Raw genomic sequence first — 6,508 nt, forward strand, 5'->3', positions numbered from 1 at the left:
CTGGAAGCCCAGGATGGGATGGCCCACCCAGTGGGGATGACATTTACTGCACAAAGGGATGGTCTCCAGGAGCCTCTTCCAAGACCGCAGATGGGAAACACTGTAGCCCTGGTGAGCTGACAGGGGGTTGGGGGTGGGGAGGAGGGCAGCAGCTGTCCACGGGCCAGAGAGTGGTGGAAACAAAGTGCAGGGTCTCCTGGGGTGCAAGGGGAGGGAGGGAGAGCGAGCTCCAGGCCCTGTAGGCTTCCTCATGTCCTTTGGGCTTCTCAGTCTGGCATTCAAGGTTCTGCTCTGTCAGGCCTCTGCTGAGCTCTCTGGCCTCACCAGTGCCACCATTCCCCCATGCAGCCACCTTTTCCCTTGCTCCCCAAGCTGCTCCCGTTTCCCCAGGCAGCATCCCTTGTCCAGACCTTTGGCCATGCTGTCCCTCCTGCCTAGACTGGCCTCCCACTCCCTCAGAGGCACCACCTGCAAGATCAGCCTGTGATCACTTCATTGCAAGTTTCAGTCTGAAACTTCACTTCAGACCTGCCACTGCCAGGCGCTGTAGTAAGCTGAGGAGACCCTAATCACATGTGATTTGGGGGTTGCTCTTGGCAGCCTGTGGGGCTTCAGGCCAGCAAGAGCCCTGGCCAGGCACAAATGGGTCTCAGAAAACACTGGAAGTGAAGTAACGCCCCGCTGTGTCCCACCATTCAGCCTCATGCCACCTGGAAGTCTGGAGCCATCACCAATGATGCTTCATACCCTTTCTCCTTTCCCAGATAAAGTCTATAAGCATGAAAATCAAACAGATCCCAGCGCGGGAGGACACGGAGGTTCACACATTTTGGACTCTGAAAAGCACCAATTTATTGTCACTTTCTCCCGTTTTAAACAGTACTTGCGTCCACCAGGCCCCACTCCCAACTCCAAGTCGATGGGGAATTATAAGAGGCTGGTCCAGGGCATACAGTGTGGGCTCAATAACTGCTGACGGCCCCAGCTTTCCATTCACATCTGCCCGTATTTGCTCCCAGAGACTCCTTGGCACCCACCTTCCTTGCTCGCCAAACACTCGTGGGCATTCAAGAGAGATGTGAAGTTTGGTCGTGCCACTGCACGTCCCTTCTCCACAAGGCACCAGTGGGGAATCCCTCGTAGGCTGATGGGCCCCGGGGGCAAAGGGCTCCCCTTCACCCGCACTGATCCCTCCCCTGTTCACAGCCCAAGTCCTCACCGGCTTCGCCTGACCTGGTGGCTGTGATCGGCTCAACCTCTGCGGGGTGTTTCAGGGACCGAATCCGGCATCTGCATCTGCGTGCTTTCCGCCTGGCAGCTGTACGTGAGACCGACGGGTGCGGGGCGGTGCTAGGAGACCCCGCCCCTCGGCCCCAGCCCGCCAGTACCGGGACCCCGGCCCGCCAGCGCGCAAGGGACTGGGCAGGCACAGGCCAGCAGGAGACACGTGAGTCCGCGGGGGAGGAGGGGATCCTCAGTCTCTGGACGAGACCTGCGTCACACATCTCCCCACAACGCACAGGTAAAGTCACCCTATTAGAAGGGACACCTTGTGAGCTTCGGATCCCAGATTAGTTTGTGGAAACCCAAGGATTCTTGAACTCCCTAGTCCCTTCTCAGGCCAGGATGAGGAGGGAGGACCCAGCATCTAGCCTGCTACGTGCCCTGAGCTGGTCCCTACAGGTCCCGCCTTTACTTTCAACCCGACGTGAGGAGGGGCTGTCATGCCCGTTTTCCAGATGAGGACTGAGGGCTTTCATCCCGAGTTAGACGGCTGGCCAGTGACAGAGCCCGGCCTTGAAGCCGGGCTCTGGGTCTTCATCTAGGTCATTCAGAAGGTAACACGAGGGGAGTTCCCTGGTGGTCCAGTGGTTAGGACTCTGCGCTTTCACTGCCGGGTTCAATCCCTGGTGGGGGAACTAAGATCCCACAAGCCGTGGGGACCAAAAAAAAGGTAACACACGAGGGGGGAGAGGCCCAGTTTGGAGGAAAGGGAGTAGGATTTTGGCTTCTGGGGGGGTCGGGGGGTGGCAGTGCAGAGGGAGGAGCCCCCACATCCCGGCATGGGAGGTGTGCAGCTGGGTCCAGAGGTAGCTGTGCTGCCTTGGTAGCGGGGATTCCTGCTGGGGAGGGAGGTCAGACATCCAAGTTCATCTTGACGCTGGAACCACCTTGCATAATTTCTCTGAGGCCCTGTTTCCCCGTCTGTCATATGTGGATGATAAATAGTACACAACTCATGGGGCTGCTGTGCAATTTAAATGACTGACTTAATATGTACAAAGCCCATGGCTTGTACCTGGTGCCTGGCACACAGTTCACTTAGCATTCCTGTCAAAACTTAATTTATGCTTAATAGCCAGCCGGCAACACAATGATTTATTGTTTTCTTTTTTTCCAATTTTTAAAAATTGTGGTTAAATACACAACATAAAATTTACCATCTTTTGATTTTTTTTTTTTAAAGAAAGAGGAGGGGAATCAAAGTGGATGATACATGGGTGTTCAGTGTACCCTTCTTTCAGCTTTTCTCCAAGGTTTGAGAATTTTCAAAATAAAAACTGGATATAAGAGGTCCCCACTTGGGGCAAAGCTCTGAGCATTTCCTGGGTTCCTGGGCCAGCAGAGTGCACGCAGGACTTGGCCCTGTGGTGTCTGTGACCTGCTCACCCCCACCCACCCAGCCCAGTCTGGAGCCAGCGAGAAGGAAAGCGGGGGACGGAGCCCTTGCTCTGCCCGGCCCTGGGTGGGCCTTTCCACACTTGCACCGTCTCCTTCAAGACAGGATTCTTGGGGCCCAGGTCTACATCTGTGCAAACTGAGCCTGGAGAGAAGTCAGGACTCACTTAAGGTCACACAGCAAGGAAGAAGTGGATCCCAGGTCTGCCTCCTAAGCCAGGCTCTTTCTCTCTGTGGGTGGGTGGGCTTTGTGTCGACCCCAACTCTCCCAGCCACTTTCTTATGCCTTCTGGTGCTCCTTGCCTTCCTGTCCCTCCCAAATCTCTCCCCTGTAACCTGTTATGACCTTCCTATCCTTGGCAACACCCCTGCCTCTGGGGCCCCCATCCCACTCCTTCCCTTCCTTGGGGTCACATTTCCCAGGAGTCACTCCTGGAGATGGCCAAGTACTATGAGGGTGTGGGTGTGCTCCATGGATTCTGGGACTGTTTGGGGCTGTGACTCTGCCTCATCTCGCTTCCCCAGAGCCTGGGTACTATCTTACCGGCAGCCGGGGGCCATTCATCGGCGTTCTGGGCAGGCGGCTCTGACAGGCCCCTTGTCTCCATAGACAAGGCCCGGAGGCCGTGGGTGAATGATAGGAATGATAGACCCTTGGGCTCATTGTCCGTGTAGATGGTGAGGGGACGGCGGGGCGTGGGCAGGGGCGATGAGGACAGCCAGGGTCCTTCCTTCTTCCTGCGGCCTGGCCCTGTGCCAGACCCTCAGCCAAACTGTCCATAGTCCAGGGCTAAGAATATTGGAAGGAGGAAGCCAGCAGCTGGAATGTTTTCACTTTGGGGTTACAACAGACCCCACACAACTGGGATTTGGCCATCAACCAACTTTAATGTGACCTGGGCGAGTCTCTCTGCTTCATGTCTTCTTGCGCCAAATGTGGAGAATCACTCCTTCCTTTCAGGAACATAGAAGGTGGCTGTGAGAAGAGCTGTGTGAGTACTGGGGTTGGGAGAGCCCCAAAACCTGGGCCTATCGTCATTTTTCTCTGGGGAGGATGGGCTTCTGCTCTACAGACCAAGTCCCTTCCTCTCTCCCGACCCCTGCCTACTCCGGGTCCTGAGAAACCCGGACAGGCCCAGAACCAGCCGTGCCTCCCCTCTTACCTGCCCCAATCCCTTTTCCACTGGGCAGTCGGAGCAGGCTCTCTAAAATTTCCATCCCCTGCTCAAACCCTTCTGTGGCTCCCTGATGCCCCAGGAGAAAGTCCAACCTTGGACACATGGCTAACGTGACCCATCTCTGCCCTCCTTCCTCCCTCACTGTACCTCTTCCCCTTCACTCAGTGGCCCAGCCTGTGACCAGACTGAACATTTTGCCATTCTCACCCCCGGGCCTTTGCACGTGCTATTCCCTCTCCCCAAGACTAGGCAGGAGTACCCCACCTCCAAGTCCTTTCTGGCTCATTTCTACTCATCCTTCAGGTGTCCACTTAGACCTTCTAGGATTCTTTCCCTGCATCCTAAACTGTTTCAGGAGCCCCCAGATCCCTACAAAAGCCAGGGAACTGTCTGCCTTCCCCCTACGCCCCCAGCACCCGGGAAAAGCTTGACAGAGAGAGCACTTTGTGTTTGTTGAAGGACAGAAGGAATGATCCCACAGATCTAGACACACCCAGACAGACACCTTGTGACCCTAAGGTTTGCATGTGAGTGTGTGCCCGGGGGTTGGTGTAGGGGGCAGTGGGAAGAGGACTTGGCTTCATGGCTCCCAAGGCCTGACAGTCACACCACCAGTTGTGGCCACACAATTGGTGAAACAACTATTTAGTGCCAACCTGTTTAGGGCCCTCCTCGGCCAGTGCACAAAGAGATGCCCCTCTTTCCCCCTCCCCACCTGGCGCCACCTGTCACTGGGGCAGCTCCAGAAGCAGGGAGGCGGAGGCAGCTGATGTAGTGGCCTTGAGCTCGAAGTCAGACTCCCTCCCGAATCCCACCCCCCACTCCAGGCCCCTCTCTGCCACCAACCAGCATAGGGACGTGAATGGCTACATGTCTCTGCTCTTGGTCTTGGCTTCCCTCTTCTGTAAAGTGGAGCTCCTCACCCCACGTTAGAGAGAGCGATCAGGAACATCTGTGACACACGTGGCCTGGAGCCTGGACACAGTGAGCGCTCTATTTGTATTAGGAGGAAACCCGGAGCCAGGGGAGAATTGACCTGTGGTCACGGAGCAAGTCCAATGGCACAGCCTGTCTGCTCTGCTTTCTTCGAACTGCCCACCCCACCCATCTCTTTTCTCCAGGCTTAAACATATTTTTACCTCTACCTGATGTGACAGTGAATAGCGTGTTCAAGGTTTCTCTTGGGGGTGATGAAATGTTCTAAAATTGATTGTGGTGATTGTTGCACAACTCTGTGAATGTGCTAAAAACAATTAAGCTGGGTGCTTTATTTATTTATTTATAAATATTTATTTAGTTGCATCAGGTCTTAGTTGCGGCACGCGAACTCTTAGTTGCAGCACGCGAACTCTTAGTTGCGGCGTGCACGTGGGATCTAGTTCCCTGCCTGGGGATCAAACCCGGGCCCCCTGCATTGGGAGCATGGAGTCTTAACCACTGCACCACCAGGGAAGTCCCTTGCATTGGGTACTTTAAATGAGTGAATTGTATGCTTTGTGATTATATCTCAATAAAGTTGTTATTTTTTTTTTTAAAGAGCAATACTGTACAAGAAAAAGTGCTGGGCTTGGAGATGCAGGCTCTGCCTGTTAGTAGCTGCACGAACTTCTTGAGCCCAGTTTGCTCATTGGTGACTCGGGTCCTGTTCCACACCCTGCCTTCCTCCCAGGAACTTGTAAGATCAGATGGGAAAGTTGAGTTGCAATATGACCAGAGGTAATACCAGTACCAGTATGGTTTCTATAAAAATGGGTTTCTTACTCCAGATATTGACTGGATAAAGAAATGAATATATACTTCACCAAAGAGGAAATACAAAATGAAAATACATGGGGAAAAGTGTTCCTCCTCAGTTGTAATCAAAGGAATAGAAACAGTAGCAGCTTTAAGGTATCATTTTAGTATACCGATTTTGGTAAAAACCTTTAAAAAGTGGTAATATACTCTGTGCAGGTGCAGTTATGGTAAAATCAGTACATCCAGGTACTGTGACATAATATTAAATAGCATAATCCTCTTGGAAATCAATAAAGCAATATATAAGAGCAGAAATAAAGAGTAATACATTAACCAAAAATGTTAACATCTTTGATTCAAGTAATTCCACTGTATGGGATTTATGTTTGGCAGGCACCCACCTAAATGAACGTGAAGATGTTCGTCACAATATTATACATAATATTGAAAACATTGGAAGCTTACTATGTCCAATAAATACATTATGGCTTATCCACTTGAAGAAATACTATTAAACCATTAAAAATGAGAATTATAAAAACAACATAGTGATAAGGAAACTGCAACTGACGTAACAGTAAAAGAAAAAAGTAGGAAGCAAAAAGTATGTGTGATATAATTGTAACTAAGTACAACTCTATGTAGACTGTGGCAGATACTGTGGGTGACCAACACAACATTTGTTCCTTTGTCCTTCTCCTCTGTCCTCAAAATACTTGCTTTCTCAGCTTCACTTGAGCTGTGGTAGCCATGTTACCAGTAAGATATAAACCAAAGTCTCCCGGAGGAATTCAGGGAAATATGTTGCTTTACTGATAAATGGGATTCTCACAGCTTTCACCATCCCCTCCCTCTATCCTCATTCTGCCTTGAATTTAGGCAAGATGCCTGGAGTTGCAGCAGCCTCCTTGTGA

Source organism: Lagenorhynchus albirostris, chromosome 7 (genome assembly GCF_949774975.1).
Source record: "Lagenorhynchus albirostris chromosome 7, mLagAlb1.1, whole genome shotgun sequence".
Classification (NCBI taxonomy): domain Eukaryota; kingdom Metazoa; phylum Chordata; class Mammalia; order Artiodactyla; family Delphinidae; genus Lagenorhynchus; species Lagenorhynchus albirostris.